Below are 24,503 nucleotides of genomic sequence, written 5' to 3' on the forward strand. Positions count from 1 at the left end.
ATTCTGTTCTATTTGATTTGATTCGATTCTATATCTGCTGCCTTCTGTTGTTCATACTCTTTTGACCAACAAGACACTTGGGTAAATAAACATGGTTTGAGGCCAGATTGTGATAAGTGCAAGTATACCTGTGGTATGGAGATGTGAAACTGAACTATCCCCGGAGCAAAATCCCAGACTTCTCAGTATGCAGGATTAGTGCTGTGATTACCATTTAGCAGATGGGATTAGCACTGTGCTAATCATTCCTCGGAATAATGAGTGTATATGTCCAGTTTGCTCTGATGGCTGGTTGGGGCCAGGATAAATAGCTGTGTTACTTCCTTTTCAGCCTATGTACATGGCATGTGTGTCCCTTGATTACCCCCAAACTATTCTGTGCTAAGAGCTGAGAATGCTGATAATTACTTTCCAAGCCATCAGAAAAAGCTAAAGGAAAAGAAGCTGCTTCCAAACTCATCTATTTATTATTATATTAAAAGTAACAAGCATGTTAGTTTCCAGTGTACTCTAATGGGAATCTTTTCTGTATATCTGATGTGACATTTCCAAAAAAAATTACTGTTACCTTGAACATTATCAAGGCAAAATGAACCCATCATTCCTTAGAGGAATTTACATAAAAATGAAGCTATTCCACCCCCATGTTGTAAGTAATACAGTAATCTACTCTTTATACTCCCTTGGCTTTTTAAGTCTTTTTGAAAGTGTTGTACAATACAATACACTTGATTTAAATAAACCGTTTCTTGATAAAAACAAGGAGTCTGGTGGAGCTTTTCTGTAGCTTTTCTGTATGATGTCAGAATAATGGGCAGAATATTCTGCATAGGAAAACTGGCACAACTCCATTGAGTTCAGTACTATTTTGTGAATTAATACCAGAATTTAACAGCCATAGACATAAGTTGCAACAGGCCTGGTATGCGAAGACTGGACAGCACAGTTGAATTTAGTAGCTTGGTTTAGGTTTAAATGGAGAAAAAACAATGGCAGCTTGATCCTCCCCAAGCAGGGACAAAAGATTTCAGACACAATAAATAAAAATTTCTTTTATCCAGGAGAGGTTCAAAATATTTTATATGCATGCTTTCTCTCTGCCCCCAAAACAGTAAAAAACAAATACAGAGCAGTTCAGGAGAGAAGCAAAACAGAAAGGAGTAGTTAATTATGATTTATAAATGTATTAACTTGCTGAATATTCTAATGAACCAAAGCAGGAATTTAATTTCAATGCTATTCAGTTGAGAAATGTTGCAAAAAATACTGCCTATGGAAAACCAAAACAAACCACCTGTCAGATCAGGGTTTTCAGATCAATAACAATAGTAACCTTTTAAACCTTTATGTCATTTGCTCACTCTTAGACAAGTGGGTAAAAGTAATAGAATACCAACGTGGTATAGCTGAACCTTGTAAGGAATCATTAATACTTAATCAGTAGGAAACATCAGCGGAGAAAGCCGTAACTCAGCCCTAAGCCTGCCTGGTGAAGGGGTTTGTCAGAACTCTGTTACTGCTGGGGAGTATCTGCAATGCTCCCCACAGATATGTCTGTGTGCAGATGTTGACTGTAGCAATTCTGCTGCTGTACCACTGTGGATGAGTTGGTGTTGACATGGGGAACCAGAATCTCTCCTACTTCAACAGAAGTAGCACAGACCCATGATTTAGTGATGTAGCTCTCTGAGCGAGTCTGTGCTGCTGTCTGGAACTGCAAAATTTTTTTCAATTTTCAGCTAATAATGAGGAAATGTTGGAGGGATTCAATCTATTTGTGAAGTCAGACTGCTTGGAAAAGATCACTTGGATGGAGAATTGGGGGAAATACATGTCAAAATGCAAGGAAAGGGGTCAGTTTTTTCAAAAGGTCATTTTCTGTTACTTTAAATGCATCTGTATTTATATTTTACTTTGGCACCCTCCCTGTGCAATAGTGTCTGGAACAGCATTTGCACGAACTCAAAAGAGACAGTTAATATGCAAGCGTCCTGGAGGAGAGGTGCTCCTGAGCTGCAGCTGCCGGTCACCGAGGTAGATGCTGAATTGACAGACATAGACTGAATGTGACTGCACTGAGCTAAGCTGTAATTTAGATGCATTTCTCTATAGTAATGACATCTTGGGGCTGGGAATGCAAGAATATAGTCCTGATAGTTTCACTCCCTGCATCCAGATTTGGACCTAATAGTAACAGAAGCTTTACTTTGGAAAAGTGAGCTGTTAAAATCATAAATTAATTCATGTGTAAAAGTGCCCTTTCCTAAGGCACTTTGTTTGATGACAATGATAATACAACTTTGTATTATGAAGATAATACTTTGCATTTCTTTGTCATCTTTCATCTCAGGATTTCAAAGCGCTTCACGAGCGTAATGAATCATGCCTCACGACACCTTTGTAAAGGAGATGAGTGACAAATCCCGTTATAATTGCTTTGTTATGGAGACAGAATTTTTGTATTCACATTTGATGGAGTTATAGTATTTTGTTTGTTGAGAGGGCGGTATGTAAGTTTTTAGTATATTGACAAGTCCATTGATTTTTAGACAATATTTCATTTTAATTTAGATTATGAGTTATTCTTTCCTTTTCTTGCTGTGGATCATCTTTCTGTAGATTAGTATGGTTAGGAACCTGATAAGGTTTGCTTTTAGTTCTTTCCACTTGCCACTGCTTAGTATTTCAATGTATTTCCAAAAAATACATTGGAAAAACTCCTTGTCTTGGAGACAAGGTCTTCAGCTTTAGAAAGAAGCCACGTGCACCTCTTCTATGCACTAAAATTAAGGTGGTGATTTTTTTTGTTTGTTTTTTGGTTTGGTTTTTCCTCAGTCTTAGTCACCACCATCAGCTCTTCTATTTTTGTCCTGGCTTGAGCTGATAGCACTAAACAGAGGTCACCAACCTATTGAATGGCTTTCCTGTGTTTTGCATAACTTTTTCTTTAATTGAGGCAAACTTGTATATTGATGCATAGACCAAATCTATTAGTTTTTTTTTTTCTTTCTCCGAGTATGCCTTAAGAAGTATGCCTTACAAAACAATAAAATGCTTTTGTTTTTTATGGAAAAGCTAAACTATGTAGTCATGAGCAACAAAACATATTTTCTGTTTTATCCATTCCCATAGTTTTCTAGTTATGTAAAAATGTATAACAATGGAATATCTAATTCTCTGTCTTTGTCATTTAGATACACAGTTTTTCACATATGTGCCTTCAAGGACTTCGATTACAATACAGTATTTTGATGGCCAATGAGGCTTACCTGTTATTCCATCCAGAAAATGCATAATGGTTTGATAACCTTGTTATCTTGAACATCACACTGCTATTAATAGAACTCCACTTAACCATCTCCATCAATCATCAGATGTCATGTAATCTGCACCATAAATAGGTTGAAGTTTGTGCTCAGACTTGATTGTATCATTATAAATGTTAGTTTTTACACATTTTAACTGCTGACTTTTCATGTTTCATTGGCTTTTACAGATCTAATATGTATGAAGATTGATAGAAATACTCCAGCTTTTTTTCTTTCTGGAATATGTAAATAAGAAAAATATATTTATACTGAATACGTTATCATGAGAACCCATCCATTAGCAAGAACAAAGTCATGAAAATATTTTATTATCAAACCAGTGAACTTCAGTGGAATATTGCTGTACACATCATTATCTTATTACTTGATACAAACACTTATTGGTGTTCTTACAGAAAAAGTTTAAACTGAGCAGTGAGCTAATTTTTCCATTCCGTAGGCTGAATGAAACAGTTTAAGCACTTAGTTTTTCTCATTGAAATGAAACTCACAAATTATTTTTACAATTGAACTAAATTCTGTATTCTGCTCAAACAGGGCATTTCATCTAGATTTTAGCCATTTAGATTAGAAAATTTAATTTTAGCTACATTTCATTTTGTTCCTCAGTTAGAAATAACACATTTTGTTTAAAATATATGAAAACATTTTTTTTCTTTTCTGCAATGCTTTCCTTCCCTACTTCCTCTCAGTCAAACCTGCACACTGGATTTAATGGCGATTTACCAACTCTTTATTGTTGAAACTTCCATTTAATATTTTGACTAATAGATTCACTTGAAGGTTTTGTTTTGTTTTGTTTTGTTTTCACTACCGAAATACATATTCTAAACTGTAGATGACTGAAAAACAAACAAACAAAAAAAGGACGTGAATTAAGGTCCAAATTAGACAAAGCACTGAATGCTTTGTGCTGAAAAGAAATATTATTTTTGTTAATTGGCATTTTAATTGTTTTTTTTCAAAAGCTGAACTGCCAAATGCTCTGCAAGGCGTCTTCAAATAGCAGAGATTGAGTGCTATGAGGGCTATTTGGTTTAGGACAAAGAGGTGAAATGCATATAGACCAGGGATATAACTTCAAACTACACATACTATAATGCAAAAATATTTTTTATTTAATGGACTTCTTAGGAGCGTCATGTAGGACATGTTTCAGTACATGGTATATAATTTCTGTTTGTGTTTTTTTTTTTTAATAATGAATTAAAAATACCAGTATTATATTTCCTAGTGACAACTTTGTTTCAAGAGAATGAAGTTATATTGAGATTTGAATACTTTATGTGGTCTTTTATAACAGTCTCTGCAGCCTTGGTGTCTGATTTCAGGCTGTAATTGCTCTGGGCAATAGAAAATAAGCTATTTTACTCTGTATGTGCATTTTATTTCAGAAAAGCTGCTACATAATTACATGAAATGTGAATTCGAGCATTGTTGCCTCGTATTGTCCAAATACTGAAAAATCACTTCTTAATTAGAGCAGATACTTTATTTACGATTTTTTTTTCTCATCCATATTTAAGGGCAATAGAATTTGGAGACATCTTCAAATTGGTCTATGATATAATGCTCCTTGTTTAATGTAGAATGTCTTTATGTAGTTTAGATTATTTAGAACTGTACTCTTGGTATCTTCAAAATCTTAACACTTCAGTTAGTGCAGCACATCCCTGAAGAGGATGATTTACAGTACTTGATTTTCAAGGTTAAAGACACACAAAAACGTGTTGGTCTACTTTGTGCGGGGTTTATTCAATACTTTTGCATACATAACCATCAAAATTGTACTCAGAAAGCGTATGTTTATCTGCTCAACTTCATGACTAGTCATTTTGTACATGCATGCATAAACAAATTGAATGGACACAAATTGCACACATGGATTGGGCATGTAGCATTAATCTCTTATCAAAATCTGTTATCCGTAGATCAGCACCAGAACAGAATTCATTGTTTGTTAATCAATTCTTTGGGACTCTCATTTATTCAGGAAAATTTATCAACTGGGCCTATGACTTTCAGAGCATCAGAAGATGGATATTGTGTCCTCTTGATGCCAGATGAGAAATTAATTCGGATGAAATGAATTCCTCTGCCTCAAGAATTACAGATTAGATTGTTGCACTCATCTCACTGATACTCTTAGAGTACTCTGCAAATAACAGCTACAAAGATCTAAGTGCGCAAGCCTGCAGACAAAAATAGCTTTTCCATTAAATTCTATATGGAATACAGTTTAATGAATGAATGAAAGCAAGATGGGGCACTTTCTGTATACCATTTGAATCAATATTCAGATGTGAAAGTGCTGAATACCAGTCAAGTGTTCAGCAAGAAGTAAAATAATTCAGACCAAGATATTGAAATGTCTTCTCAGCTGATTTCAGCACAAGTCAATCTTGTGAACAAGAATGAGGTAGCTGACACTTTGAAGGATGTGGGCCTTGATACGAAAATACATATATCCATGCTTTAAACCTGTGCTCAAAGTTTTACTGGATGAGCAGTTAAAAGAATAGCATAAGCCTATCCAATAACTGCAATCGGATGAATCCAGCTACATACACATACTCTCACAAATACCCATGGATTTCCCTTCTGCTTGCTTGCAGACGTGGATGTTCTGTTACCGTCTTCCATGATACTCAGTTTCTTTGCCAACTTTCAGGTCCTTAAAACAGGTTCTTTTGGCAGATGCAAATGCTCTTATCAGCAACTGTATTTGAAACTTATCCAGCTCTCAGACAGTTGTAAAATTTTGCAAATTGAAAATCCTTGGATCTCCTGGGATATCACAGTTTAAGATCATGTTTAATCTCTTTTTAATATCCCCTCAACAGTTTGATCCTGATCTCACAGTGATGTAAATTCAGAGTAACTCTCCTGAAGTCAATGTAAAAATCTAAGTAAGCTAATGGTGTTAGTTTGGATTTATGGCACTAGAATAGAATCTGGCATAGCATCTTCATGTTTTAGTTCATTGAAATAGCAGGTGGAAAAGTTTATGAATCGTGTAGTCTTGCTTCTTCATCCTTACTAGCCAAAAAAAGTCTTTCTGATTTATTTGAGCTTGATCTGAAGAATCATTACATTAATAATTAATCAATTATATTCTCTAGCTTCTTTACCTCATCTGTTTGCAGTTCTTTATTTTGCAATTCTCCTATAGAGTCTCTGTCTGTTAACTTTTCAACAAATTATATACAGAAACAGTAAAGGAACAGTATTAATTTAGTTGTCTGAATTATAGCAATTAAAGAAAAAAGAAAAACATCTCCCTTTTCTCTATATGTTCAGGAACTTCAACCATTTGGATATATTTTTCAATCTCTACACTTCGAGCCATCACTATTATCAATTTTATTATTACAACTGAAAAGCTGTCATGGACCCAATCTTTTTTTAAATGTGTGAGCATGAGTTACTCTTGGGGAAATTAGGGTATTATTTATCAATATTGTTCTTGAATTCTCTGTTTCTGGTATTCTTGAATCAAAATTTGCGAATACTATGATCTATAACAAGCAGTGCAATCTAATTAAAACTTTAAAACAATACGAAATTGCAATGTCAAGCTGGAAGAAAAATATCTAGGCCTACAGTATAAGTACTTTATGTATGGCACTGTAAGAGTCAAGTTTTAAGAGACAGGTCCAAGACTCTATGCACAGAAGGGTAGAAGAGACTCCTCTGGAATGCCTGAATTTTAAAATCTGAGAAATCTACTAATTACCTCATTTTACCATCTTGTACATATGCTTTTTCTGTTTTAGACCAATGTTGGTCCATTCAGGACAAGTCTCAGTGCCTGGTGTTGGAATATACAGTAGGCAGAAATGGGGGAGATTATTCACTTTTTTCTGAAATGCTAGAGAAGGCAGCCACTTTCCAAGAAGATGCTTAGAAAAGCTAGGGAGAGTCAGAATAATAGATACATCCCTAAAAGCCAAAAGCACCTACAGAGAACCTGGTGAATGTTACTGCACTGGAGAGGCTTGCAGGTACTGCTTTCCATGGAAATGAGTTCATCTAGATGCTAAACAGTTTAGTGAGGGCTACTTGCACATTCCTAGACTACAGCAGTGGAAAATGGAGAAAGATGAGGCTTTCTTTAAGTATGTCTCATGGAAATGAAATCATTTTCCATGGATTAAGGACTCTGCAGATCCAGAACATCTGTAATTTTCTCTGATACTCCTAGGAATGAGCTACTCAGATGAGTTAAATTGTATGAAATGCTTATGTGAAGCATTTCTTTGTGTTGTATAACCTGAACATGAATGTGGGCTGAAGGGGCCTAGTCCACAGGGAAATTTGCATTTGTTTCTTTTTTAATTGTGCAGTTTTTCTTCCTTTGTTGATTAAATTAATGGGATGGTTTATTGAATTTTCAGATGGAGTATGTTTTTCTTCTAGTTGTACTTGACAGTGTGGCAGTAGTTTGAACATATTTTCCATGATTTGTTAGCAACCATGATATTTCACTGGGAAAAACCTGACACTGTTTGATGTTTTAAGCATCTGTGTTAATCTACCTTCTGATTTTGAAAAATGAAAGGTAAACAGTAAGACATCTCAGCTATTGAATCAACAAAAGATTTGTGTTATTTTTTTCTCAAAAACTAAAAACCATCGCCAAATGTACAAAACAAATAACTAGAAGCATCAAATGACCAAGCAACAAAAATGCGTTATAAAAAGCCATATTTCTCTTTGGAGAATACAATATGTATAATGTCATTACGTTACAATATCTGTAATGTCATTATAGAATACATCAGGAACAGAGATCTTGTGTTTTAACCAGGGAAACATCACAAATGAAACTGAAATCCAAAATGTAAGTCAGATAAGAATTGTTTACATTAGTTTATATGACCATTGCTGTGACCTCATCCCTGTAACAGTGGTGGTATGTTTGTAGTGGCTGTTGGACTGTGTAGATGCACAGTGGACCTGTGTGATGAGTTGAGATGTGCAGTTGAAGACTGACTGGCCAACACGTCTTCTCACAAGCACTTGCTGGTTGCTGAAAGCATGAAAGCAGCTCATTTAGTTCAATCCCATGTGCGGATGCTGTGAAGCTACTGGGCCTAATCCAAAGCTCACCAAAGTCAATGCAGAGCCTTCCCCAACTCCTGCAGTTATTGGACATGCCCTGTTGAGATCTCCCTTCTCATGCTCTTTCAGATGCAGAACCTGAATGTTTGTACTGATTTCTAATAGATGTCTAAAGGATACTTTTTTTTTTTTTCTTAGAAGTTTGTTAGGTCATTTATCTAGACACCAGTTAAAGATAAATGTATATCTGAGCTTCCTCAAGTAAAACCTGTCATTTTCAAGCATGCCTCTTATCACCCCTCACTGTGTGATTTATAGCCCTTTGACCTACTTGTACGTGGGACTAAAATGCTGTGCAGTATTGTTTTTTATTGGAAATTTAGAAAAAATATTACTAGACTCTTTAAATAATTATCTGAATTCAAGCAAAATGGTAGCTTATTATACATAGGATTTTTTTTAAAAAAGTATGCTCTTGCACTTAGTGATCAATGAAATTTTAAACCACATGGCAGGTTTATAGTAAAGCAGTGCCATTTCATTTTTCATCAAGTTTAATAACTGAGATTGTTTTCTTGTTTTGTGATTGATTATTGTGTGAATCATCTAATGTTTTTAGTTATGACTCATCTGACAAACTGTTAAGTCTAGTTATATTTTTATCTTCTGATAAAAGCAATATTAAAGAATTATAATCTTGTGGACTTTAAATAGTCAAGCAAATCTATATTTCTTTTTATAACATTTTTACTCACTTCAGCTCATTAGAGAGAAATGACAGTACTTTTTTCAGTAGCAGATAGATGTTAATGCAGTGATAGCATATCACTTGGTTCAGTGTTGTATATGGCTTAAAGTAGAATTTATGGCTAAAGGTTTATCATTTTGTCATTATTTTGCTAGTCTGTATATAACAGCTCAATTTATAATTGTTTACTGAACTCTTGCAGTCATGATAGTGATTGATCTCCTGGATCTATGCAACATGGTCATTCATATACTGGTGTAAAAATGCCTTTGATTATGGCCTTGTATGGATAGATAAGTAGCTACTGACTCATAGTACCTGGAATAGCAAGGGGACATACACAAAAATCACAAATAAAAATCTGAAATACTTGAGGCGCATGCTGGGCAAGATTGACTATCTCAAGCTGCGGGCATTAAATGAAGAAAGATCTTTGTGCTAGATAAGCATGACTGCCTGGTGTTCGTCAGTACAGAAGGGTTAGCAGCTGAGATTACAGGAACATCATTCTCTCTTAAATCTTCTTGGACACAGTTTGGACTATTTGCAAACTGATGTTAGATATATCCAATATACATGGAAAAAGTATTCATAGCAGAGGAGAAGTATATTCTAACAAATGCATATTGTTTAGACAAAACAGGAAAACAGAAAACACAAAATTGTGAAGACTATGTATTTTTACTTATGTTTTGGAAGAAGCATAATCATTAATCGTACAGTACATATTGTACAAAATGACTGATATCCAGAAATGAAATTAAAAGATGCAATTATGTCCAATTTAACTATGCTATATTTTACTATCAAGCGATGTGTGTTCAAGCTGTGCATGCTCTCTAGTAAGATGTAGTGATTTTTTTTTCAAATTTATTTTCTAATAAATTATATAAGCTATTTTCTCCATTAAAACTAGAAAGTGAATAAACTAGAGGAATTTATTTGTAGGCCTCATCCTGTTTGACAGTCAATGTGGACAATGCCATGCACACAGGTGTGTGTACATATATATAGAAATGCATTTTTCTCTTTTAATGTGCAGTGTCAGAAATAAATGAGCTTCAAGTTCCTAACTAAATAATACCTTGTCTAAACGAAAAATTTAATTTTCTGTTTTATATTTCTGAAAACTTATTAGGAAAATACACTGATAAATTCAAATGTTTATGAGGTCTGTCTGACTTACCATTTACGCCTTTTCTCCCCTCCTGAATTCTTTTGTGCTGTAATTTTTTGATGCTAATTTGGAACTATAAATAGTCTATAGTTGCAAATCTACATTGGTCACCAGACCCCTTGCATGCAGTATTTTTTCATTTAATGCCTTTATGAATACTATTCTTTGAAAATGTATTTCAGTATTGTAAAAACAACACATCTGAGGCTTGATCCTTGATTGGGTCGACTCTGTAACCCAAAAAAGACTGTCTTGGGTGCCTCTGGAGATTTCCCAAGCTTGAGAGACCCATTCCCAAGATAACAGCAGACTCATCCAGTCCCACCCGCTCTTCAGTACATCCTAACAGAGCTGAGGAGATGGGATGATGGCCAAGGATGCTGCTGCATCCTTATCACAGCAGTTTTTAAAATTGAGTAAAATAGCCCCAAAAGATCCTGAAGGATCCTGTTTCAGGGTAGGATGGTCTCAAAGCTCAGACAGTGACAGAAATGTCTCATTTTCTATGCTCAGTACATGCCAAACCATTTCCTTAGATTTTATAAAATAAGGAGCTCCCCTCATCAAAATCAAATAAAAACAAACCTAGCATTAAAAGTTCTCTGAAAACTGGAGAAAAATAGACTTTTGTATTGGAGTTTGAACCATTTTGGACTCAGTTGTGTTGTCTTTGATGGATAGGCAGGTTCTTAACCTGTGGCCCATGTCTGCCCACTTGGGCTTGACTGAAGATGAGGATTTTCATCTTCATTATGAAGATGAGTTAAAATGTTGAATGATATCAGGCCAGGCTTCAACATCAGTTTAATGGGAAGAACTTTGTTTTTCTCTGGTATAGGAATGAGGCCTTTTTTTTGTGTAGTGGACAGGGAGAGGAGATAACCAAACCCCAAATCTGGATGCCTCCTTGAACATCGATTCTGCTTTTGAGAGTGCTGCCATGGGCACCACTTGGAGTAGGTGACTCAAGCTGATGATTTGTCTGTACAGCTAGTGCATTTGGAGGAAGGTCCAGGTGCACATCTGGAATATATATTTTTAGCACTATTTCTATGACTGTAGTATTTCTATGGTTCAGCTTCTTCCCACTTCAAAATTCCCTTTTCTCTCCAGGTTTCAGTGCTTCAAGTAACACACTGGTATATTGTTAACTTTGTGGGGATAGCTTATGTATCTGATATTTTGTGCTCGAACATTTTTTCATGATGTTTTTGTCTTTGTTTTAACCTTTCTCAAATATTTCCACAAGCAAGACATTTGTTATTGGGGAAAAAAAAAAGGGGGGGGGGCTGAGAAGCTTTAGATAATGGCTGTTTTGAAATGTCTGTTCTGCATTGAACAAAAGCCTTGTTCCCTCACCCCAAGATGCACACTTTTGTTAAGTTATGCTCATTTTGCACGCTAGTGTTCTCACTGTGCTGGTACTGTGGCTTTCATTAGTCTTCCTTTTTTGGAGGTCATTAGGAATTTTTTTTTCCTTTCTCCTTCAGTCCTGCTTGCCTTTTGCATTTTCACATAGGAAGCAAATTTGGCTTTGTTTCATTAGCAGAATGACACTGAACTTGAAGGGCATTTGGAACAAAAACTTTGTTCAGTCTATGGAGTATCTTTTATTGTGACTCTCTTCTATCCTTCTCTTTCACTGTCTCTCTTGTTTCTTCTTGAACTCCCAGCTCCTGCTGCTAGCAATATGCCTTTTAAATCTCTAATACTTTCCAGGGGAGAAGAAAAGTGAAGGAAATTACAGGTCTGTTAAAGGTAGCTGAGAAGGGAGGGAGTCTCTTGGAAGCCATATGGGTAAAGGACCTGTAAGGCCTGGAGAAAACAGGGTCAAAACATGGAAAGAGGAGTCTTCTTTCACATTTACTGTGTAGGTGTGTGCAAGGTATTGAGTAAATAAGACGTTGATATAATCTTTGGAACTGTGGAAGGCTTATCAGAGGTCAGTGTCTGAAGTTCACAGTTCAAGCTTTTTCATACAGATACAAATATCCAGCCGTAAACTTATGATACACCTGCTTATGTGTATTTCATGAACTCAGCTGCAATGTTTCCTAGAACAATGATTCAATTAGCAGAAGTGCATGTACCCCTTCAGATGCTTTGAAAACAAATCAGCTGGCTTATTTTCAAATGATAAATGGGTGAATTTATCAAGCAATGAGCAGAATTTTAACAAACTTCAAAATCTGTAAGCCCATGGTAGATATAGAAACCTTTTTTTTAGGTTTCATAGATTTGTTATCACAGATGTTCTTAACCTAAATACATGGATATGCAAAAATAAATACTGTTTAAAATATGTATAAACTTCCTTTATTTATGTCTGACACTGATTCCTTGTTGCCACCAGGTTTCAAGCAGCTGTGACTTCCATGGCAGCCGGTTAGCTGAGGCCTGCTTTTTTGTTTCACATCTAACATTTTCTAAAGGGAGGTGGCAACCGTATTTAGAAAGCTCTCTCACTTTAATCTGGGGTTAATCTGATACTGTCCATGTGGAACTTACAGTGGCTGCAACACGCCATTAGTAAAGGTAGTAACTAGCCTAAGGCTTCATAGGTGAAGCATCCCCAGCCAGGAGAGACAGTCAGCAAAGGCAGAACTTTGCAATAGTTTATCCTGTTTTCCTCAACTTTGTGTATGGTAGAAATGGCAAGGCATGACTTAGGCAGTCTGTGAAGATCTCCATCTAACATGTTGTGAGTACACACGTGAGCACTGAGCTGCTAGAAGTTCAGCTGAGTAGTTCTGCAGATGTCTGGGGTACCCTTCCTCCCTGCACGTTTCTCTTGATGTGAACCACTGTCATATCTTGTGCAAGGCCTCTGTGCAGAAGTTCTGCTGAAATGATGGCGGGGTTGTTTAGAACTGCCTGAATACAGTCTCTAGTAAAGGGAACATGCCACATGTCCTCATTTACCAGCACTATACACTGATTTTTGTTTGACCATTTCTTATTTTCTGTATCTCATAAAATAAATAAATAAATAGGACTCATCTTACTTTAGATGGTTGTAGGTAGGTTTCCAGTCCAAGCTAGTTTTCAGAACCTTCAGTAAGTAGAGAGTGGTATCTCCAGCTAGCGGCCCTTCCCAGAGGGACTTCTTTTCATTGACATTAAATGTTAGTAGAGATAGCCTATTAGATACTTAACTTTAAAATGGCTTAAGTTAGGTCAAATGAATTCCACACTGATTATTAATGTAATCAGACTTGGGACTTAGCACAGAGATGCAAACATAGCTTTCAGTAGGAGTTTTGTTTTAATTTTGTTTGCAGATAGGACCTTCTATCTCTAGATCCTATAGGAAGATGGACAAATAAAAGAAAAAAGATAGCTAATCTGATTAGCTTTACTCTAAGATTTTAGTGCAGAAGGAAGGGAGGAAACTCAAGCCACTCATCAGATCAGATGTTACTACACTCATTTGTTAACATGCCTCCTCGAATGGAATTAATGAAACCTTTCATTATAGATCAATACGGTCTTTGACTAGAGAATATTATGGGTACCTATTGTATATGCTTAATTAGATTGAAATTGCTTTCACATTTCCTTTATATCCAAAAAAACCCTGATCTCAGCAGTTTAAAAAAGGGAATTAGAAAAGTCATCCCCTCCACTGTGCTGCTAAAGCCAGCAAGAAAAAGGAAAAAGGGAAAAATTCTTCAGCCAACTGTCCAGCCCTGGGCTTTAGTTAGGTGGTGATTTTGGCAGCCCAGCAGCAGAGCTGTGCTAAGCAGTGCTTGCTGCAGTGTATCCGTAAAGAAAACAAATGGTAATTCTCATATTATCATCACAGGAGACTGATGACCCATTAAAGTCAATAGGTTTGGGCTGGGACTATATGAAACTATTTTGAGACATTTCCTTTCCTCTCATATTTTCTCTCCAAAAACAATTTCTGGAGAGAACTGTTCCAAATTAATGTGTATTACCCTCCTTCCTCAGCTACTTTTCCTCAAATACATTCTCAAATGCTATTTTTTTCATGTTTTATTTCTTGATAGTAATTTATTACTCTTCAAATTTCCTATCAAAAACCACTTCTTCCCTAAAACTAATTCTCCTACCACCACAGCCCTTTTCCTGTCCAAATAAAGCCTTTAGTATTTCAGTACCAATTAATTAGCTGTCTGGTTACCTCACACTTTCAGCTCAGCCCAGGGTATTTCTGGTATGTTCCCTGTTTTTCCCTGTCTGTCCCAAGCTCCAAGTTCTCTGCAGCAGCAGCTGATTTCCTCACGCCTAGCGGGCACTGCGCTCAGATGCTCAGGCCCCAGGGCCTGCTTGTGGGGCACTGCCTGGGCACCCCATGCTGCCTCAGAGCCCACCTGCCCTCCCACCTCCCGGTAAAGGCAGGCCCCGGTGCCTCTGTGGGTTGAATTGCGAACTCCCGACATCTCTCTAAAGCAAACTGAAGCTTGAATTCTCAGCCCCCCAGCTCTGCAGGCAGGAGGAGGCTGCGGCTCTTTCCCTGGGGCTGACACCAGGCAGGGCTCGCCGCTCGCTGGGCTAAGTTCAGTGTGCCCCGGCCTCCTTGCATTGTTTATCAGCTTCCCTCCTTCCAAATTCTTTGTTTGTACAGTGGCAGCTTTTGTGCCAGTTTTTCTTCTTTTCTTTTCTTTTTTTTTTTTTTTCCTTTGCCTGGAGTTATTGGCAGAGCTAATTAACCACAGAATATAAAAGCCTTGTTCTTCAGGGCCGAGGAGCGGTGCGATCGCAGAGCAGCGTGAGTGCTGCCTTGTGGTGTGGGGGATGAACGGACGGGTGGGTTGCCTGAGGATGGCCAGATGATCCTCACAAAGATGTACCTAGACATTTGCATCCTGGTTCTGGAGGGGCTGAGCCGTGCATCCCTCCCCGCCCTGCTCTGCCGATGGCACCCACTATGGCGAGCCGCCTCAGCTGCCATGGGGGAGCTGAGGGGTGAGTGCAGCCTGGCAGGCCGACGTGCTGGTGTGGACAGGGCAGGAGGGCACAGTGTGCTGCTGCTGGGTTTGTGCGGTTCGCCCTGCATAGCTCCCCTCCATCCGAGGGGATGTGCTTGGGGACCGTGCCCAGGGCTTGTCCTTGAGGTGAGGAAGTCGGAGCTAGACGCAGCCACAGCCGCGGGGCCTGGTGCGTGAGGAGGAGGTCAGCCCTGTGCCTCGAGGGCAGCCCGACAGGGTGTGGGCTATGCAGACCGAGATCTTCCAAATCTAGAAACGCTTGGGAAACTTTTTTCTTTCCCCTCGGAGAAACGCCTGGTTATGACAGGCGACACGACTGCGTTCAGCACAAAATGCTCCTGCTGTTTGTCCACCTGAGATGACTTCCCCGTCTGCGTATTGGGGTGGCTGTGGGGAGCCCCATGGGCACCAGAGCCCCACGGTGCTGTGTAAACCCTGCCGTGCCCTGGTCGCTGCTGTGGGCTCAGGCCCACCCACGGCGACCCCACCACCGTGGGGTAGTCCTGGGCTGCCTGCAGAGGAGCGGTGACAGGGCAGGGTCGGGGCATCTCCCCGCAGCCCCATGGCACAGCACCACGGGCGGCCCCGTCCCCATGTGGACGTGCGTGGGTGCCTGCGTGTCCGAGGGGAGCCGAGCCGTGGGGTGGGGACGCCGTGGGGACGGGGATGGAGGGAAAAAGAGCGCCCGGGGCTCGGCGCCCCCCGCCCGGCCCCTGCAGCCCCCGCTGCGCCCCGCCGGGACGCGGCGCCCTGCGGGAGGGAGGGCTCGGGGGGTTCGCGTGCCTCCGGGGGCGAGGGGGAGGGAGAAGAAAATCGAGAAGAAGCAACAGCCTCCAGCTTCTCCCTTCCTCTAATCTTGCTTCACTCCCCCTTGCTCCCTCTCCCTCCCTCTCCCCTTTCCCCTCCCTCCCTCCCTCTTTCTAATTCCTGCCGCTAGCTCGGAGCCTCATTCAGCAGCCGCTGCCAGTGGAGTGTAATAGGCTGAAGATGCCGCCGCGTCTGCCCAGCGCCGACTTGTGAATGGGACTTGTCTCCTCGTCCTCCGCCCGAGCGGCCCCGGGCAGCGGCCGGCCCCGCTGGACGCGCAGGTGAGCGGCGGCCGGGGCCGGGGCAGGAGGAGCTGGCGGGGGCTGCGCGGCTGTCCGTCCGTCCGTCCGTCCGTCCGTCCGTCTGTGTATCCGAAACTTGGCGGCGGGGCTCGGGCAGGGGCTGGGGCAGGGGAAGGGGCAGGCAGGTGCGCCCCCAGCCCCCGGCCGTGCTCGGAGCCAGCCCGGCGGGTGCCCGAGGGGCGCGACGGCCCCGGAGAGGGGAGGCAGACGTTGGGGTTCTTTGGGGGTTTGGGTTCGGGTTTGGGTTGTGTTTGGCTTTTATTTTATTTTATTTTTTTTTTCAAATCTTGCCCCCGGGGGGCGGAGAGGGGGAGGGCGAGCGTTTGCCCGTTTTAAAATGTTCCTCCGGATAAGCTGATATTGAAAGCCCCGAACTGAAAATCTTTTACTTGCAGTGTAGCTCCCAGGCATGAAATGTATATGCAGAAATTATGAGTGCATGAAATGAAGGGTACTCTACCCGGAATAAAAGAGGGAAAGACTTTGATTTATATCTTTTTTTTTTTTTTTTAATTTGCTTGCTGGCTTTCAAATGCATTACTATTCACAAGGTACCAAAATGGTATCTGTCTCTAATTCGGGCTAGTCCAAAAAGCATTAGACTCTTGGGTGATACGTGCTTAAGCACATCCCCAGGAGAGGTAAAATAGATCGGGCTGCGGGTCCCCATAAATACCATTAAGTTTTAGAATAAAAGTGCTTCCTGTGCAGTCCCTGGGGAGCACATATAGCAATCTGACATCATGATACAAATGCCTTTACCTTCTATAGAAGTCCCCCTTTATTGTCTACTCTTTTAAATATTCATTTGCTGAGCAGAGAACCAGTATATGCTAGGAGATCTTCTTTGTACCATTGCTACAAAGGACAGTGTGGCTGTGTAACACAGTATTTACCTACTAAGATATCTGTGACAAAGGAACCTCTTTAGCAAATGAGGTCACTAATTCAGAAACTGGCCTTTTATAAGCAGAATGCTCATTTCTTTTTCACATTCCAGCAAGTAGTAACTCCCCGGGAAAGACTTTCTTCCTGTTCATTTGTGATGGTGATACAGACTGTGCAGACTCTATTAAGAAATTAAATATTTTTAACTCTTTCATAATGAAACTGTTGAGTGAGGAAAGCACCAACAGATTCAGAAGCAGGGAAGCAAACACTCAGACGTTACTGAGTGTCTGTCTTTTTTCCCCTTCCCTTGCTCCTGTGCTTGCTTCAGTGTTTCCAAAGTGTGTGTGATTTCTCCAGGTAGAGACTTTGTTCCATTTTTCTATGCTGGCTACCCTATATCAATAAGTGAATTTGCTTTCAATATGGAAGTTCTGCAATAATTAATCTGACATCTGCCTCAGTTCTCTCCACTGAGATTTGAAACGCAAATCGATGACTGTACTCAATCCGTTGGATGATTTTATAAGGAGAGATATATAGAGGTACATGGAAGTGGAATTGCAGATGCTTGCTTACAAACAGCATTTTCATAGCAGAGCAGTGCAAATCATGTTGTGAGACAGACAGTGAGAACAGTAGGGAGATAGAGAGCAGAAGGTCTAGTTTGGGGCTTCATGCCTTAACACACAACATTTTTCTAGCATATTTCTTAGTCTACTACGCTATAGGAAACAAGTTTGTGACTGTACTTCTAAAGCAGTTCTTCCTCTTGCAGAACAGAAAAAAAAAAAGTTACAGAACAAAGAACTACATCTTCAATAAAAGAACTGGAAATTCTTTAAGAATATTAACTAAATGGCACCTTTCCTCCTGCAGATTCTTGTTCTTAGGCCCTGAAATGGGATTATTATTTTTTTCTTTTTTTAAACCTCAGCCTTGCACTAGAACATCAGGGAATGATCATGGGCAGAATGTACTATTTATAGACCACTCTACACCAGCTTCAACTTTGCTAAAATTTTAAGTGTTGTCCGTCCAAAAAAATCACTAAGAACTAGATTACTTCATTACCAGAGAAGCTGCTACAGTAGAGTATATCAAGAGAGAAGTCATTGCGATTCATCAGCACAGTTTGAGAAGGAAATATGTCTGGAAATGGATGACCGAGACACAGAACAATCAAATTAAATTTTCTTTTGCATAACAATGTGGGGAAACTACAAAGATTTGAACCGTTTTTGTGATTCATCTGATCAAATGCTTTAAATTATATCATATGATTTCAACTTCAATTAATACGCCATTTTGACAAAATTTGACATACTTAATTCAATTTAGTGTAAGTAACATACGTGAAGTTCAGAGTTGCAGTAGTTTGAGGCTAAATCTTTTGTTTTCTGCAAATGCTGTAACTAAAGAAAGCACGTATAAGGTAAATATTTTTATTGCTGAGATTTCTACAATAATCTCAGAAGTTATTTCTAGCACAGACACCACAGAAATTTAAAGCAACTCCAAACTTAAAACTATTGCCTGCCCTTTCTTGGTGAGCCCCCTAAAACGACTTTGAATCCATTTTGTGCGCTGGACGTTCAGCGAAATATCTTCAGTGTGTGAGAAACAGAGGTCTCATCTGGAATCAATTAATTTGAAACAGTTTAGGAACATACTTTCTAGACTTTTTTTTTTCTTTTTAGTGCCTGAGTTTTTCTGTGAGTATTTATAAGCAAAAAACCTGTCTGTAATTTGCTGTGCAGCACCCATTTCTTTTAAAACAACACTTCAGTTTTCAGGTCCCTTTGCTGGGCGCAACCTCAAAGCTTAGGGAAGCAGAGGGAGGAGAGATGGCCATTGGCTTCTCTTTGTCCATGGGAATCACGAGGACTTAGTTTACACTTAAGTCTTGTAATTTTGTCACATAGGTTGTTTTATATATATATATATATATATACTTTATCCCTTATCGGTTAAGGAACATCGTCGAATACTCCTAAAGCTCCTTCACGGTCCTTGAGGAGAAGCTGCCGTCCTGCTCCGGGTCCCGGCTCCGGGTGCCGAGGCGCAGGAAGGAGGCCGGCACAGCGCCGTGCCCGACCCGCTCGCCCCTCACCGCCCCCGCTGCCCTCACGGCACCCGGGGGGGCTCCGGCCGCGGCCGGGGCTCGGCGGCGGGGACTGGCGGGCGCCAGGGGGCGCTGCCGCTCTTCGCTGCCTCGCCGCCGCCTTCCGGGGCGCGCTGAGCGGCGGGGCCGGGGTGCGGCCTGGCGGCGGCCCGGGCTGAGGCGCGGCCCCGGGGGCGGTGGCTCGGCGAGAGGCAAACGGCCTCGCCCCGCTCCGCGGCTGTTCAGGGGTTCGCCGCCCCTCTCTGCCTTTCTCAACGGGGATGTCAGCTCCCGCCATGCCGAGAGGAGTTTAAGATAGAAAAAATGATACGGTGAAACAACAAATTTTGCTTTCGACAATGTTGTCGGGGCTTGAGATATACTATATAGCCATCTGGGATAGTAGAAGGGCACGTTAGGCCAAAGTGGCCTAATTTTACCTAGGTAAAATTTTACCTAGGAGCTCACAACAGACAAACTGCAGTAGGTTAGCCTAAGTCATTTCCCAGTATCTTCTAGCACCTCGGAATAAGAAAGAAATTGTTACAGCCCATCATTGCACATGCTGACCAGAAAGGACGTACTTAACAGTAGATTTGAAGTGACTGCAGGTCAAACAGAGCCTCATTTCCACCTGTCCTGGTCTCACATTCTTCCCTAGATCTCCACATCAGGCAGGAGGCCAGGGTTTGACTCAGACCAGTCAAATTCCTGTGTATAAGAAATATAACCTACTTGTGACAGGGTGCATGCAGTTTTACAGTATATTATATCCACTTGGACAAATAAGCAACCAAAGAAGCTAATGTGTCTAATAGAAATCGTTATCCATGATTTTGATGCCAAAAATGGGGAAGATGTTGCCTTAATTGTACTATTTTCTATCAGTCACCTGATTTTAGATATTAGTTAAGAATTATTTTACAGTAGCAGCTCTTCGTGAGAGTGTTAGTAACTACAGCACTGGAAATGAGCACCGCTTTGCTGAGGAGCGCTGTGGTGTGAAGAGCAACCTGAGACCCATTAGCTGCCCATCCTCTGCTGTGCTCCGAGGCAGGGAGCATCCTTTATTCTGTTAGATGCTCTCAAGGTGGGTGGAAAAGTCAGAGCTGCCAGTCATGTCTGAGGCCCTCCGCAGAACATTACGCATCACTGGAACATTAGCAGTGCCTCACAGGCCAGCAGGAATTCAGAGACGAATATCTGGAGCAGCCAGCCCCTGCTGCTGAGCAGTGCCCTTGGGGAAGGAGACATTAGGGCTAATTTTGCTTGACAAAGGCAGAAGGCCTTCTTCCATAACTGCTTGGGTGGTGTGGTGGCTTTCAGACATCCCAGTCCCACTGAGCTCTGTTGGCTCCATGAGCCATAATTTAGTTCTTCAATTTTAAAGTGCTGGCTTAAGCAAATTCTAAGAGGGTTTTGTGCTTTTTTCACCAAAGTCTGGCAATGAGTAAGAGCCCTCTCCCTTCTGAATCAGCAAGGGTTCATCAGAATTCTTAATTGTAATGCAATGGCAGGCAGAGTTGGAGTAGGAGAAATCAATGTAAATGGATTAAAAGAAAAGGACTGAGTAACTGAATGTAAAAGAGGAGACAGGTTTTTCCAGAGTGATTGGTGAACAAAGCTGCAATAGGTTTCCAAGTATAATTTATTATTATAATAATGTTTTAATAGTTCATCAACAGATAGACAGTAGCCACATTATAGGCAAACTGACATAAAATACAATTGTGGATCATGAAGTCTTGAAGTAGGCAAAATCGAACAGAACTTTGATACATGAATGTGAGTGGTAGGAAATGCCCATCTAGACAGTAATTACACTCAATCTTTCATGTAAGTGTATTGGTATGGTCTGAGACTTTCCACTGAACTCCCAATGATTGCATGGAGACACAGGCTCGTATACGCAAAGACCAGAGTGATGAGCAGAAAGAATTACATTCAATAACCCTTTAAAACACAAGTCACAGAATTTTCATTGTGAGCTTGATGGCCCCAAGAATTTAGGTCCCTTACATTCCACGTTTGTACAGTGTACTAGTGCAAGCTTTGCTACCGTACCAGCATGCATTGTTACTACCCCATAGCTTGAAAACAGCCTGACCTAGATGGTTGTGCACAGCTTTGTTCTTCACTTCTATCTTCACGCTAGCAAGTGGGGTAGAAATTAAATTTATGGTGTACTCACTTGCAGCTCCTGTTCCTTGTCACACGAGCTCCTAATCATACAGAGTCTATGCTAGCTTGGTAAGCTAAAAAGTTCCTTAATGTCAGTCACATTGAAGAGCTCTTTCTTCTGCACTGTGTTTTAGTATTCTTCATATTATACAGTGTTATCATCAGATATTCCATTACATTTAAGGTTAAACTGATGCCATAGAAACTCTGGTTCAACATAATTTTTATCCCAGTGAGGCTGCTGATATATATTTTAAAATAAAATAAAACTTCAGAAACATATTAATTGGTCTCAGTGGTTAAGTTAAATAGTTAAATACATGCATACATATCATTCTGCCAAAGATAAGTCATTAGTTCAATATAAACCAGAAATGATAGCTCTATTTGAATCAGGAGACTAAACCCTATTTCCATTAATGCTAACTGTTTTATTAATACATGCATGTGTCGGCATTGAGTCATAAATTTAAATGGTCTGTCCCTTCTTGATTTAAAGTAATTATCTCAAATATCTTGGCGGCTGAATGAATAACTGTGTGACTCCTTTCATCTTTTATCAACTAACCTTTTTTTCTTTTGTATGTAGACATTGTAAGGCAAACAAAAGAAACAGAGTTTTTGCAAAGTTGGCCAGCATTTGATATTGGATTACTAGAAACAAAAATTTTAAGTATAGAGCAGAATACCTTGTAACTGTACCAGCTCCCAGATAAGGTTCCTTGGATCCTTTTTAGAGCTACTTAGTTGCATACCCTTGTGTACATATCTGCAATTTACGTGCGCTTCATGCACATCTATTTTCATTTCACATGTATATATTTTAAATTATTTTTGTGGGTTACTAGAGAATTTTAAGCAAGGCAACAGGTTAAAAAAAATCCCAACTTAAATTATGACACTCAGAAAGTTTATATCTAATTCTTGAAATTAATAATTTTATCTGAGATAAATCTTGACATAAATGTAGAACTTCAAATGGTGTTTAACCAATAAAAAGAACAACTGGTCTCATTAGCATTAGAGAACACACTTGACATTTTAAGATAAAATCTTATACTTCTCAGAGCAGTGATTTCAACAAGTAGCCCTTCCTTTCAGCAGACTCGACCATATATTGACTGTAGTTAACTGTCTCTAAGTATTGCTCAGTTCATTTTAGACCAACAGTCAAGACAAGGTTTCAGTGCATTGTACAGGGTACTTTCTAGTCAGAGCTGAAATGTCTGTAAGCTTTCTCTGAGGAATGACCAATAGTAACACAGTTGAGTGCTGCCCGGTTAGTTCAGTAGGTGCAGCACAGTGATCAGAACTTCCAGTTTCGTATTGCATGCAACCATCACTAACTACAGAGACGACCACTCTGATGTCACTGAAGAATCGCTCAAACTTTTACCCAATGCATACAGTGATCAGATATTTTTAAAGATAGCTTCTCCTTCCCATTCTCTTTCAGCATGTTTGCTTGCAATTGAAATTTCAGTGAAGTTCTTTAACATTTCACATTAGTGAAAGTTACCGTTCATTCACAGTTTCAAATCCAATTTCTCCCAGACGTAAGAGGTTCCAAAATTTTGAAAAGCAGCTGCATAATAATTTTATTTGGGGCCCTGATTCAAATAGAAGACTTTGTCCATTGCTGATTGTTGCCATTTTATTTGTTCCTATTCCAGTTATAGCCGGTATAGCTCAGAGAATATGGCTGATTAGTATGCATTTTGATTCTTTTTAGCACGGTTGTAATTTACATAGCATTTCTTTTTCTAAAGCAAGAATGAAATGTAGCAGGCATTGGCAAATGCCAAATGCCAACATACAAACAATTTATCCATTTACATACAAAAGGGCTGATTAGGTAGCAAGATGAGTAACTGGAGGTCACACTTAGGATGGTCGTTAAAGTTCTTTCTGTCCTTAAAATTGTGGATTTCTCAATATTGATACGAAAAAAAAAAGTTCATAAACTATAAATATGTGGTCAAGTTCCAAGTATTAAATTTGACGCTCTTCTATGTGATTTTCCATGGTGCATTCTTTTGCCGTATCCTTGTATTGAAGCTAGCTTGAGATGATCCCTTCCTCAGTTACATTCCCAGTTCTGTACTGCAGTTCACATTCTGTTCATCAGTGCAAGGTTGATTTGGAGACCTCACAGCTAACTAGGGCATCTGCATGATCTGGATTAAAATAAAACATGCACAGCCTTTAAGGTTAATGTCTATATGACCTTGGTAAGATTGAACCTGTGCTCCTAGGCATTGTGTAGTTCCTGGTTTCTCAGGTTCCCGAATCATCTCCTTGAGTTTATTGATCTTGCTTATGTTTAGATGATATTTCTCATGCCTCACTTTATTAGCTTCCGTTCCCCCTTTACAGTATGCAATCTAATACTCTGTGAACTTCTCACCTTCAAAGTTTCCCACTTTTCAATGCCAGCTTTGCCCTGCTCTCCCGTCACTTCCATTTTATTAGGTACAGTGGACTCTACTTTTCTAGTGTTCTTTTTTCCCCCCATTTTTCACCTCCACTGAACTACCCTCCTCATCCTCAAATGTGAAGAAATCCTCTGATTGAGTGGGTCAAGATAATCCAACACTTACCTTCTCCTTTGACTGTTACTTCTACCTGAATTAAATGAGGACCTCCCATTCCTAGCCTGCAATGTAATAAAACCCCCCTCACTATGGTCTTGTAGATGCTATTGTCCAGTTACATTCCGCACGCGTTACTTTTTTTTTTCTTTTTTTTAATCCATATGCAGGTATAATGCTCTACTGAGAGCAGTAAGATATGATAAAAAATTCTTGGTACATTCAGTGGCTTCCTATATATTTACTTCATTACCAACCAAAGTCTGAAGTGGTATTGGTGCTGTTTGAGTGGTATTAAGGCAGTCTTATGAAAAAGAAAATGGCAACCAACTTCTTTAGAGCATTTATCTATATATG

At 39.7% G+C, this 24,503-nt stretch overlaps 1 protein-coding gene across 16 annotated transcripts in view; it reads left to right on the plus strand.

Moving 5' to 3' along the window:
* CDH11 (cadherin 11) overlaps nucleotides 1-24,503 on the plus strand; it is a 464,785-nt gene that overhangs the window by 366,524 nt on the left and 73,758 nt on the right. For all 16 annotated transcript variants that reach the window (XM_083794688.1, XM_083794697.1, XM_083794684.1 and 13 more), the window contains one exon: nucleotides 16,211-16,361. The gene's annotated coding sequence lies outside the window, so the exon portion shown is untranslated. The remainder of the gene's footprint in view (nucleotides 1-16,210; nucleotides 16,362-24,503) is intronic.

The sequence above is a fragment of the Anser anser genome (assembly GCF_964211835.1).
Source record: "Anser anser genome assembly, chromosome: 11".
In the NCBI taxonomy this organism is placed as follows: domain Eukaryota; kingdom Metazoa; phylum Chordata; class Aves; order Anseriformes; family Anatidae; genus Anser; species Anser anser.